The sequence below is a fragment of the Hemiscyllium ocellatum genome, chromosome 28 (assembly GCF_020745735.1).
Source record: "Hemiscyllium ocellatum isolate sHemOce1 chromosome 28, sHemOce1.pat.X.cur, whole genome shotgun sequence".
Classification (NCBI taxonomy): domain Eukaryota; kingdom Metazoa; phylum Chordata; class Chondrichthyes; order Orectolobiformes; family Hemiscylliidae; genus Hemiscyllium; species Hemiscyllium ocellatum.
In genome coordinates, this window is record NC_083428.1 from 38271357 (window position 1) to 38285675 (window position 14319).

A 14319-nucleotide genomic window follows, 5' to 3' on the forward strand; every position below is an offset into this window, starting at 1 on the left:
GTTCACAGAATTGAAAGTCATTTGCTCATAATCCTGGGTTTTATATCTTTGGAGATGAATCATCCACATCCAAAAGCACTTAGAAGGCAGCAGATAAACTATCACCCCAGGGCTGGATTTTTGCGGTCAGCTGCAAGCAAATGGCATCGGCAATTCATCTCACTTATACTCCTTCCTCGAGCTTTAATGGGGCTTTGCGCCGGGAATTCCTTCCTGTGACCTAGCACCCAAAATGCTCTCTCCAATACATCTGTCTTTTTACTCCTGTCCTAATTCCAAGAGCTGGGCCATAAATTTCCATCACAATGGTTCACGCTGATGGACTGAAGTGGTTTCTCATTGCCTTCTACAAGCTGACTGACCAGCAGACCAGCCAGCTTTTAGCACCTGCCATTAGGGGCATTGGAAAGAATTTTACAGGAACAAGGATATCTTCCATGGACAACGGGCCCCTGCGCATCTTGCCCAGAGGGAGAACAGTTATCCACTGTACCACAAGACCTTCCTGAGTGAACAATATGGCATCAGTGTGGACAGGGAAAACTAATGTCTCTTTGATCACTCAGCTTGAGGAATCGGTGCTGAGCAATGCAGAGTCTGAATCCTCTGTTTTGGCCAATCAGGTACAGCAGGCTAAATGTGGAAGCATGACTGGATTAGAATTGAGAATGGAGGCAAAAGAAAAAGGTTAAAATTCATATTTTATGTAATTTGCCATTCTGTTTTAACCCTCCAACAATAATCAAACATCTAAAATAATGACAGTCCATAGTTTCAGTGCAAGAGAGGCTGTGTCGTTATATTCCCTCTGTTGAAAGCAATCTTGTGATCAACTTTGTCAAAAACTTTAGCTTGTATCTACATTACAGGAGCTTCCATTATTTAATTCCTCTGACCTGCACATCTTCCAGCCTGGAGCAGGACATCACAAAGAGGAACACAATGATTCCTGTGTTTCTCTGCATCTGTCTGAATGCTGGCTGTTGCTTATGCCCGAAACGTCGATTCTCCTGCTCCTTGGATGCTGCCTGACCTGCTGCGCTTTTCCAGCAACACATTTTTCAGCTGTTGTCACTCAATGTCCACATTAAAGAAATACTGGGTATTGTTCGCCTCTTTGTACTTTATATCACTAAGTTGTGTCTAATGAGGGGAGTACTGAATTGGGCTCTGGATGCCAACCTTTGGAAGCTTCTAGTTCACTGTGTGATGACACTACAACTTTAAGAGGAAGGGTCACGAGAAAAAATGAGCAGTCTACTTAGAGCCACTAGAGTAAACTATTTGTGAGGCTGACAGGTTTTTTAATGAAGTTGGAACAATAGAAACAGCCTGATTGGGTGAGGCCAAGCTCCCACAGAACCAAGATTTTTAGTTTCAGTTTTTCAGTAGCTGTGTTGGGCTCTTGCAGCTGCAGAGGAAGCTGCAGTGTATCTCTCCCTGTCACTGTCTCTCTCAGAGCTTTCTCGTGATGTTTTTCCTCTTGAAGAATTGCATATGAAACAATCTATTTCACTGAATTTGTCTTTGCCAAGGATTTGTTTGTGGGACGTTACTATATTGGAGCAGTTAATTATCAGTAGTTAATAGCTATTATTTTGTTAAGCATTTTAATACAGTTACAGTTAGGTCAATGTAAAAATGACGTGTATTTTGCTTAATGTCAAGTAGTTTGATCAATCAATTTACATCTGGAATGCAACACTTACACTTATCTTTAAATTAAGACGAAGTTAGGGTCGAGACTACCTTCTGAATATATTTTGAGGGGGTTTGGTCTGTTTCATAACAACTGCCACGAATTTTCATTTGTATGAATCTGCAAACATTCAAATTAGAAGCAAGGATAGGCTATTGAGTCTGCTCTGCCACACAATAAGATCACAGTTGATCTGTTTACTCCACATCTCTCATCCCCTCAATTATCTTGCAGCTCATCGCTTCTATGTTTGCCTAAAACCATAATTGGAGTTATGTACAGACCTCCTAACAGTGGTCAGGACCAGGGACGCAACATGTACAGGGAAATAGAGAAGGCATGTCAGAAAGGCAAGGTCACATTGATCATGGGAGGTGGACTGGGTAAATAATGTTGCTAGTGGATCCAAAGAAAGGGAATTCTTGGAATGCTTACAGGATGGCTTTTTGGAACAGCTTGGCATGGAGCTCACAAGGGAGCAGGCTATTCTGGACTTAGTGCTTTGCAATGAATCAGACTCTATAAAAGATCTTAAAGTAAGGGAACCCTTAGGAAGTAGCGATCATAATATGGTAGAGTTCAGTCTGGAGTTTGAAAGAGAGAAGGCAAAATCAGATGTAATGGTGTTACAGTTAAATAAAGGTAATTATGAGGGCATGAGAGAGGAACTGACAAAGATAGACTGGAAGCAGAGCCTAGCAGGGAAGACAGTAGAGCAAAAATGGCAGGAGTTTGTGGGTATAATTGAGGATACTGTACAGAGGTTCATCCCCAAGAAAAGAAAGACTATCCAGGGAGGGATTAGACAGCCATGGCTGACAAAGGAAGTCAGGAAATGTATTAAAGAAAAAGAGAGATCCTATAAAGTGGCCAAGAGCAGTGGGAAATCAGAAGATTGGGAAGGCTACAAAAACAAACAGAGGATAACAAAGAGAATAATAAGAAAGGAGAGGATCAAGTATGAAGGTAGACTAGCCAGTAATATTAGAAATGATAGTAAAAGTTTCTTTCAGTACATAAGAAACAAACGACAGGCAAAAGTAGACTTTGGGCCACTTCAAACTGATGCTGGAAGCCTAGTGATGGGAGAAAGGGAAATAGCAGGAGAACTTAACAAGTACTTTGCGTCAGTTTTCACAGTGGAAGACATGAGTAATATCCCAACAATTAAAGGGAGTCAGGGGGCTGAGTTGAGTATGGTTGCCATTACAAAAGAGATAGTGCTAGGAAAGTTAAAAAGTCTTAAAATTGATAAATCTCCTGGCCCCGATGGGATACACCCTAGAGTTCTGAGAGAGGTGGCTGAGGAAATAGCAGAGGCATTGGTTGAGATCTTTCAAGAGTCACTGGAGTCAGGAAAGGCCCCGGATGATTGGAAGATGGCTGTTGTAACCCCCTTGTTCAAGAAAGGATCAAAACAAAAGATGGAAAATTATAGGCCAATTAGCCAAACCTCGGTTGTTGGTAAAATTCTAGAATCCATCATTAAGGATGAGGTTTCTAAATTCTTAGAAGACCAGAGTCTGATTAGAACAAGTCAACATGGATTTAGTAAGAGGAGGTCATGCCTGACAAACCTGTTGGAATTCTTTGAAGAGGTGACAAGTAGGTTAGACCAGGGAAACCCAGTGGACGTGGTCTATCTAGACTTTCAAAAGGCCTTTGATAAGGTGCCACACGGGAGGCTGCTGAGCAAGGTGAGGGCCCATGGTGTTCGAGGTGAGCTACTGGGATGGATTGAGGATTGGCTGTCTGACAGAAGGCAGAGAGTTGGGATAAGAGGTTCTTTTTCGGAATGGCAGCCGGTGACGAGCGGTGTCCCACAGGCTTCAGTGTTGGGGCCACAGCTGTTCACATTATATATTAATGATTTGGATGAAGGCACTGGGGGCATTCTAGAGAAGTTTGCAGATGATATGAAGTTAGGTGGACAGGCAGGTAGTACTGAGGAAGTGGGGAGGCTACAGAAGGATCTAGACAGTTTGGGAGAGTGGTCCAGGAAATGACTGATGGAATTCAACGTGAGCAAATGCGAGGTCTTGCACTTTGGCAAAACGAATAAAAGCATAGACTACTTTCTAAATGGTGAGAAAATTAGTAAAGCCAAAGTACAAAGGGATCTGGGAGTGCTAGGCGAGGATTCTCTGAAAGTAAACATGCAGGTTGAGTCCGTGATTAAGAAAGCGAATGCAATGTTGTCATTTATCTCAAGAGGGTTGGAATATAAAAGCAGAGATGTGCTACTGAGACTTTATAAAGCTCTGGTTAGGCCCCATTTGGAGTACTGTGTCCAGTTTTGGTCCCCACACCTCAGGAAGGACATACTGGCACTGGAACGTGTCCAGCGGAGATTCACACGGATAATCCCTGGAATGGTGGGTCTAACATATGAGGGAGGAATGGCTGAGGATCCTGGGATTGTATTCATTGGAGTTTAGAAGATTAAAGGGAGACTTAATAGAGACGTACAAGATAATACATGACTTGGAAAGGGTGGACGCTAGGAAATTGTTTCCATTAGGCGAGGAAACTAGGACCCATGGACACAGCCTTAGAATTAGAGGGGGTCAATTCAGAACAGAAATGCGGAGGCATTCTTTCAGCCTGAGAGTGGTGGGCCTGTGGAATTCATTGCTGCAGAGTGCAGTGGAGGCCGGGACGCTAAATGTCTTCAAGGCGGAGATTGATAGATTCTTGTTATCTTGAGGAATTAAGGGCTACGGGGAGAACGCTGGTAAGTGGAGTTGAAATGCCCATCAGCCATGATTGAATGGCGGAGTGGACTCAATGGGCCGAATGGCCTTACTTCCACTTCTATGTCTTATGGTCTTATGGTCTTAAGACCCCATCTTTAATGGAAAAGCATTCCAAAGACCGTCTTTGAGAAAAATATTCATCTGTGACTAAATGGACAACCCTTACCCTTAAACAATGGCCCCTAGCTCTATATCCTCCATCAAAAGGAAATATCATGCTGCATTTATCAGGATCCTTTAGGATCTTATGTGTTTCAATCAAATCACCACCTGCTCCCTTACTATCCAGTGGATAGAACTCTAATCTGTTCAAGTTTTCCTCAGAAGAGAAACTGCCCATTGCAGATATGAGTTGAATAAACCTTCACTGACCTGCTTGCATGCATTTACAGCCTATCTTAAATAACCAGACTAATACTGTACACAGTGCTCCAGGTGATGTCTCACCAATGCCCTTCTGTATAGCTGATGCATAATCTCCCTACATTTATAATAAATTCCCCTCCCAATAAATCCTAGCATTCAATTAGCTTCTCTAAGTACTTGCTTTACATGCCCTTGTGATTCATGCACAAGAACACCCAGATCCCTCTGTATCTCAGTGTTCTGCACTCTCTCACCATTCAGATAATACGTTTCTTTAGTACTTCTCCTGCCAAAATAGATAATTTCACATTTTCACTCATTGTACTGCATTCATCAGATCTGTACGCATTCATCTACCTACTTACAGTAGAACCTTAATTATCTGAACAAGACAGGCAGTGAGTATTTTGTTTGGATAATTGATCGTTCAGATAACTGATATTTTATGAGTGCCGGTTGTCCAAACATTTCCCGGTTATCTGGCGATGCACGCCACAATGCCATTTAACTGACAACTGAATGCTGAGTTACCTAATGCCACTTTGAGGTCTTGTTTGGATAATCCAAAATTCAATATTTGATATTCAAATACTCGAAGTTCTACTGTAGAGCTTCTTCATATCCTCTTCACAACTTACTTTCCTACTTACCTCTGTGTCATCAGTGAATTTAGCAACCATACCTTCAGTCCCTTCATCTCAATCATTTGTATAAATTGTAAAACATTGTTCCCCAGCAGTAATCTTTTGCCAACCAGAAAATTACCCATTTATGATGACTCTGTTAACCAGGAAACCTTTTTAGATTAGATTAGACTTACAGTGTGGAAACAGGCCCTTCGGCCCAACAAGTCCACACCGACCCGCCGAAGCGCAACCCACCCATACCCCTACATTTACCCCTTACCTAACACTACGGGCAATTTAGCTTGGCCAATTCACCTGACCCGCACATCTTTGGACTGTGGGAGGAAACCGGAGCACCCGGAGGAAACCCACGCAGACACGGGGAGAACGTGCAAACTCCACACAGTCAGTCGCCTGAGTCGGGAATTGAACCCGTGTCTACAGGCGCTGTGAGGCAGCAGTGCTAACCACTGTGCCACCGTGCCGCCCACCTTCTATCCATGCAAATATGTTAACCCATATGCCGCGAGTTTTTGTTTTCTTCAATGCGTTTGATGTAGGACCTTATTAAGTGCCTTCAGGAAATCCAAGTACAATGTACTCAACAGTTCCCCTTTATCCACAGTGCATGTTAATTCCTCAAAGTCCTCCAATAAGTTGGTTAAATGTGATTCCTCTTTCACAAAGCCATGTTGATGCTGCGTAATTACCCTGACCTTTTCTAAATAGCCTGCTTTAATGATTTTAATAATACCTGTTAACTCCTTCCCTACGGCAGATAATAATATACGTGGTTTCAACTCAGTGAGCCCAACTGACACTCTTGCATTGGTGAGTAGGGAATACCTTGCTTGTTGAGAATAGCCAAAGAAAGATACCATTTAATATGATATGCCAGACTTTGCTGTGTACAGCCTTCATACGGAGCATCGCAGTGGCACTGAAATTCATATACCACACTACCTATTGTGTGATAGGAGCTGCCTTAGCATAAAGACCAGAGGATTCTCACATTTCAGAAAGAGTAGTGTTAAAATTGTGGTCATAGCACTTATGTAGATTGAGCTCTGAAGGTGCAAAAATTAAGTGATTAAATTCAAATGCGACAACTTCTTCTGTCTTGAACAAGTTTAGTTAAGGATCACGGACCAAAAAGAGTTTACGAATGGACTGAGGGAGTGTGAGCCTTCAAAATTAAAGAAAAATAGATTAAAATGATGTCAACACAAAGGAACCAATTGGTTGGTGATTGTTTAGTAGGTCTTCAGTTCATTTGTGCTGGAGTTTAGTTATGATAATGAATAAAAGCATTTCAGTCTTGTGGAAAATGTATACAGCACCACACTAAAACTCCAGGATGCTTCTTATGTCCTGGACAATCAAAGGTGCAAGAAATGTCATCAGCTTGAAAAATGCAAGTTCTGAGTTAAGGAGCTTAAGCAATATCTTGCATCACTGCAATCCATCTCACTCTGAGTTCTGAGAACTGGTGATAGTGAAGGCCTCTCAGAGGAGTGTAGCCAGGTACAAGTCCTCAGCATCAAGGGTAGCTCAGCTGTGCAGGAAGGTTGAGGAAACAATAGTGTAAGTTTACTCTATAGTTACAGTATCAAAGAGGTGTTTCTGTGGTGACAGACCTGAATCTAGAATGGCATGTTGCCTCCATGGCTCTCATGTCAAAGATGCCACTGAGTATCCTAAGGGGAGAGGATGAACAGTCAGATGGCATGGCCCAGATCAGGAGCAACAACATAGGCAGAAACACAGGGAGGAATTCTTGCAGGCAGATTTTAGCAAGCACATTTCAAAGACGACGTCCAGAATGATAGGAAAGAAAATGGGGTGGAGCATGGCAGCATAACAATATAGATTCAAGAAAAATTATGATGCTGGATAAAGAGGACATTCTGGTGGCATTACAAATCAGATCTATTTTGTTCGAAAGGAAATATTTGAAGTACCATTACAGTTAAGGATGCATATTGGTAACCAATCGATGCAAATTGTATAAGGGAGCAGATTTGCAAGGAAATTACGGAGAGGTAGAGAAAGTTAGGACAGCAGATGCTGGAGAGTCAGAGTTGAAAAGTGTGGAGCTGGAAAAACACAGCAGGTCAGACAGCATCCGGGGAGCAGGAGAGTCGACATTTTGGGCATAAGCCCTTCATCAGGAATTACAGAGAGATGGAAACGTTATGAAGTAGTGATGGACTCTAGGAATGGTAAAACTGTAATGGGGGAGTTTCTTAACTACATTCTCGCATACTCCACTGATTCCTTCTTCATTATTCACTTAAGGATTGTGGGCTCTGCTGTGTTGCCCACCCTAATTGTCCTTTAACTGAGGGACACATCAGAGGGCAGTTAAGAGTCAATCAATGGGGAAGTGTTGACATAGCAATAACGTCATTGGGCCAGTAAGGCAGATCCACAGGTTAATGTTCTGAGGAAGGATAAACAGGGGCTGCAGATGCTGGAAACCAGATTCTAGATTTGAGTGGTGCTGGAAAAGCATAGCAGTTCAGGCAGCATCCGAGGAGCAGGAAAATCGACGTTTCAGGCAAAAGCCCTTCATCAGGAATAGACCTATTCCTGCTCCTCGGATGCTGTCTGAACTGCTGTGCTTTTCCAGCACCACTCTAATCTAGAATAATGTTCTTAGGACAAGGGTTCAAATCCTACGAAATAGTGAATTCAATAAACAAATGGAAATAAATAGCTAATCTAATGGTGACCCACATAACCACAGTCAATTGTTGGAAAAACCCACCTGGTTCACAAATTTAGGTACCAAATTCTGCCATCTATACCTGTTCAGCTGACATGAGACACACAAGAGTGTGGTTAGTTCTTAACTAGGCATGGGCAATAAATTCAGGCTGCGCTAGGTTTGCCCATGTCCCATGAAAAAAAAATAAAGCATGTACTGCACTTAGTTTGTCAGCAAAGTTGAAGAGCATGGAATAAAATGGATAAGGCAGCAGAGATAAAAAGTTGACTGAGTTACAGGATACAGAAATATCGAATGGTTGCTTTTCAGGTTGGTTTTGGTATTAATGTGGTTCCCCAAATGTCAATACTAGGATCATCGTTTCTCATGGGATATACTAATATGGCAGACTTGGAGATACAGAACATAATTTCACAATTTGCAGATATCAAAAAACTTTGCAAGTATAATTGTGACGTGTGAGAATGGAAGATAACCTTCAAGAAGACAGAGACAGATCAGTGGAATAGGCAGATGCAATTTAATAGCAAGAAGTGTAAGGGGTATATTCTAGCATGAGGAACAGGAGATAAAATATAATCTAAATAGAATCCTTAAATGGGACGGGGCAGAAAAATAAAGACCAGAATGCATATGTGCACTGAAATGATACAGCTGATTGAGAAAGCGATGGGAACTAGACTTATAAATAGAAGTATAGACTACTAAAGCAAGGAACTTATAATGAACATTCATAAAACAATGGCAAGAGCTCAGCTTTAAAAAAGATATGAAAGCTTTAGAGAGACTTTCAAGAACCATTCCAGGAATGAGAGATTGCAGTTACATGAAGAGATTAGAGAAGGAAGGATTGTTCTCCCTCGAGAGAAGAAAGTTGAGAAGAGATTTGATAAAGGTTTTCAAACTCATGAGGTATCATGAAGACTAAAGTATGTCCCTCACAGTCAGAGATTGGGGAGATTATAATGGGAAATAAAGGCAAGGCCAACTTCAATGCATATTTTAGTTTTGTTTTCACAAAGGACAATTTAAATAGCATACCAGAATGTTGGGGAGCGTAGGGGAAACCTGAAGGAAATCAGTATTAGTAGGGAGATGTTGTTGGAGTAATTGATGATTTAAAGACAGTTAAATAATTCACATCCCAGAAATAGTAGATGCATTGATGATCAATTTCTGAGATTCTATGGGCTCTGGACCAGTTCTGATGAATTGGAGAGTAGATAATGTGACACCATTATTGATGAAAGGACGGAGAGAGAAAACAGGGAATTATAGTCCGGATGGTCTAAAATCAGTGATAGAAAAAAACACTAGAGTCTATTATAAAATATTTAATAGCAGAGCACTTGGAAAGCAATGACGGGATTGGATAGAGTCAGCATGATCTATGAAAGGGATCATGCTTAACAATCTACTGGAGTTTTTCGAGGATGTAACTAGCAGAGTTGATAAGGGGGAACCAGTAGCTGTGGTTTACTTGGAGCTCCAGAAGGTTTTCAATAAGTTCCTGCATGAGAGATTAAATGTCAAATGAAAGCACATGGGATTGGCAGCAGTGTACTGACACGGAAAAAGAACTGATTGATAGACAGGAAACAAAGAGTAGAAATGAAAGGATCATTTTCTCTGTGGCAACCAGTGACTAGTGGGATACTATAGGGATCTGTGCTTAGACCCAGTGCTATTCTTAATGTATATTAATTATTCAGATGAGGGAACAAAATGTAACATCTCCAAGTTTGCAGATAACACCAAGTTGGGTGGGAGAGTGAACTATGAGAGGAATGCAGAAATGCAGATTTGGACAAGTTGACTGATGGCAGATGAAGTGTAATGTGGATGAACGTGAGGTTACCCACGGATAAGCAAAATGGTGACAGATTGGAAAAGGGGGAGGTGAAACAAGACCTGGGTGTCCTTGTACACCAGTTCCTGAAAGTAAGCATATAGGAACAGCAGGTGGTGAAGAAGGCAAACAGCATGTAAGCCATCAAAGTGAGAGGATTCAAGTGCAAGAGTAGGGACATCTTGTTGCAACTGTATCAGGCCTTGGTGAGACCACACCTAGTGCACTGTGTGCAGTTTTGGTCTCCATATCTGAAGAAAGATATTCCAACCATGGAAAGAGTGCATGGTGGCTATGATGTAGGCCATTTAGGACTGAGATAAGGAGACATTCTTCACCCAGAGAGTCGTGAACCCATGGAATTCTCCATCACAGAAAGTGCTTGACACCAAATTGTTGAAGGTTTTCAAAAAGGAGTTAGATATCATTTTTAGGGCTAAAGGCATCAAAGGATATGGGGAGAGATCAGGACCAGGAAAGTAATCAGCCGTGATGACACTGAATGGCCAAACAGGATGGAAGGGCTGAGTGACCTAATAATGCTCTTATTTTGTGTTGAGACAAGAATAGATTGGAAGAAATTGTTCCTGTTGGCAGAGGGTCAAGAACAAGGTGGCACCAATTTCTGCTGAACGGCAACAGAAGCAATCGTGAGACGAAGACAAACCTCAAGCTGCAGCGAGTATTCAGGCTTTGGAGGCAATGATTGGAGGCTGTGGCTGATGTTGCTGGATTCAAGTGCGACTTGCAAAAGATTGAAATGATCTAAAGGTGCACTGTATGACTCCGCACAAATCACTATGGGAAATACAACAGGGTGACACCTTTGATCAAAGATTTGGAATAGGACCTACTACAACAAAGGAAGGGGGATGAAATAGACTGGCCATAGCCTATAATGTACAGGATGAACTTGTTGGAATCGACAGAAACAAGTACCAGGTTTCCTTTAGCAATCACAAAATTTTAGATAGCCATCCACACAAATGATAAAGACTATATTTTTTCCCCAATCATTCTTCCCAAGAATAAAGCCAAAGCAGAACAGAGTGTCAAACAAAATACTTGCAGTCCTTGAAATCCTTGAAGCATTTGAAATCATCCAGACTGATGTTCCCTCCGAGCTGTGCGACTTTACCAGGGTTCGTGCTCACTAATCAGCGTGCTGACACCATACTGTCGCTATGACATGTGATGTCAGTCTTCATTACTTCACATGGATCTTGGAGACCCAGGCAGAAGAAAAGAAATTAGGAGGAACATAGGTCAAGACCCATCTTCAGATTATTTTTATTTAGAAGCTCTCATTATCAGGGCAACCATCTTCTCATGACTGGTTTAGCTGGCATTGCCCACATAATTGTTGGTGGAATAAGGGTGGTACGATGGTCCAGTGGTTAGCACTGCTGCCTCACAGCACCAGGGACCCACGTTTGATTCCAGCCTCGGGCCACTGACTCTGTGGAGTTTGCACATTCTCCCCGTGACTGTGTGGGTTTCCTCTGGGTGCTCCGGTTTCCTCCCACAGTCCAAAGATGTGCAGGTTAGGTGGATTGGCCATGCTAAATTGTCCTTAGTGTTCAAGAATGTGTAGGTCGTGCATTAGTCAGGGGAAATGTAGAATACTAGGGTAGAGGAATGGGTCTGGGTGGGATACTCTTTATAGAGTCGGTGTGGACTTGTTGGGCTAAATAACCTGTTTCCACACTGTAGGATTTCTATGATTCAATGATATCTATGAATGCAGAAACATAGATTTGTGTCTGTGATACCAACACATCCAAAGCAGTAAAAGAAGTTGGGAAGTGGATAAGCACCTCAAAAGAAGAAACAATGTCAAGCTAGAGGGAAAGGGACAGTTGGGGCTAGCAGTGTTGCTCATAACAAGGGACCACATGGCTCTGATAGGCTGAATGGCCTTGTTTTGTGGTGTAACCATGTTGTGATCACAGTCAATGATAATCGTCCACTGCTTACTTATTTACTGTTACCCTCTGTTTAGATTATTTAGCATCTCTGCTAAGTAGCAATTTCTACTCTCACCAACAACCTTTGTTAATGTGCTTGCTCCGATAAAAGGCAGAAATTGCTCCTGATCCTTTTATTGTGTGAAGACTAGGAACAAAGTGTGCCATTTACTATAAGGACAGAATGTGCTGAATATATTGGAGAGCAGGACTGTGACTGCAAACATGCGGAATTCTCTTTGAAAGCCTGAGCAATCTCTCCGTTAATTAAGTGTTTTATTATTCATTAATTATGTGTTTGGAATTTTTTTTTTCTCTCCTGGTGGCCATGATATATATTCATGCTTCAAGCCTAGAGCTTTGGAATTCTTCATTAGTCATTTAATTTTGAGCAAATAGTGACAATTGAAACAGATGAACTCTCTCCCACACAGTAAGTTCTCCAACGGGACTGTCTGACTGCCCCTGCACTCAGCTAAGTCGGTGAGGTCCTACATCACTGTCACAGCTGTACGAATAAAACATCCCCGACAGCCTCATTTGAAAAACCAGTCGCTGAACAGAGCTTCAGCAATTATGCAGATCTGAAGCACCCGTGTAATTACTTCTAAAAATTAGAAAATAAACGTGGAACTGAGCGGCAGCAGCTCTGCCCATTGGTCCTCTTGGGACACCCCTGTCTCCGTGGTTTTAATTATTCTGAGCGGGAATTTGTTCTGCCATAATCACAGCTCAAAGGCAGAGATCTCAATAAAGCCTATATTTGTCTTTCTGAACCCAAGGCCTATCTGCTTGGTGATGTACCTTTAGTTTCTTTTAAAACAGCCAGCAAGTATTTCCACTCACCTGAGTCACCTGGCCAAAACTCCTAGACGCCAACTTAGCAGGAGATGCCAACTGGACCTAACACAAGTCTTTAAAATTAAGAAGAGGTTTATTCGGGTAGACTGCTGACCCCAGGGTGAGGCAGAGGCCTTAGGACAGCAGTGGTCCAAGGGAGGGTAAGTATCTGAGGCCTGGGTGGAGGTTACAGGGTGTGGAGGAGGTCGCGGGCTGGGGTGGGAGGTAAAGATTGGAAACTTGCAGGTTGAGGTCACAGGGTGTGGAGGAGGTCACGGGCTGGGGTGGGAGGTAAGGATTGGAAACTTGCAGGTCAAAGTGGAAGCAGATGCCTCCCAGAGAAAGCCAAGGAAGGGTATTGCCTGATTGTAAGGCCAGACGTATTGGATCCAGTCCATCAATACAAAGAAATGACACTGGATTCACTGAGTCCCTGCCAAGATGGAGCTGGCATGTTCCTTGCTTGGGAAATTCACCCAATCAACAGCTAAAGTTCAAAAGTCTACGTAACAATGACACTTATTATTTTCATTGTGGCATTCACTGTCAGTTCAATGCACCTTCATATAGAGCATGTTGACTGCCTCAGTCGAAGCAGAAAATGGATCAGGAGGCAGGTTTGGATCAGGATTTGATTCATAACTCTCTAACATACCAACAATTGGTTAAAATCCCAACTGTATTTATCAATTCAGTGATTCCAAATGTAAGAACAATAAATGTAAGATAGTCCAGTGAATAATTCAGGAGAAATATCTTCACCCAGAGGGGAGTTAGAGTGTGGAGTTTACCACATGAAAATTGATGTGAATAGCATCAATCCCTTCAAGGAGGTATGTACATGAAGGAGACAGAAATAGGAGGATAAATAGACAGGCTTAAATGAAGTGGGAAAGAAGGAGGATCATGCAGAGAATAAACACCAGCACAGGCCAGTTTAGATGAATGGCCTACTTTCATGCTGTAAATCTATATAAGATTTGAACAGGAAAGCTAAATCACTTGGTGCTCTTAAATAGGATCAATTATTCATTTCACAATACACAGACATTACTCAACCGAGACTCTGTTAGTGGGGGGCCTGTTCCTGGAGGAGCCTTTTCCTACTACCCACCTCCAAAGTTGTTTCTCTCCAAATCCTGCATTCTGACAGACAAGCCTAAAGCATTTTTTTTTAAATGTGAAAATGAGAAATATAATATTTTTAACGCAATGCTCCTCTGGGTTTTCCTCGCAATGCTCACAGTATCCAGTTTAATAATATGTAAAACTTAGAGATTCCAGGACATATGACCTTAGCACAGGTCAGATGGACAGTAATACAGAGACGCAATGAACAGGTAGATGAAGCTTAGATGGAATGTGATTGTGATAGGACTCTCCCAGAAAGTTTGAACTTGTACACTTTACGGCATAGAGTTCTGTAGCGTTACTCTCAGATCATTAATAAATGTTATTTAAAAGCAACCTAAAAACTGGTCTGAG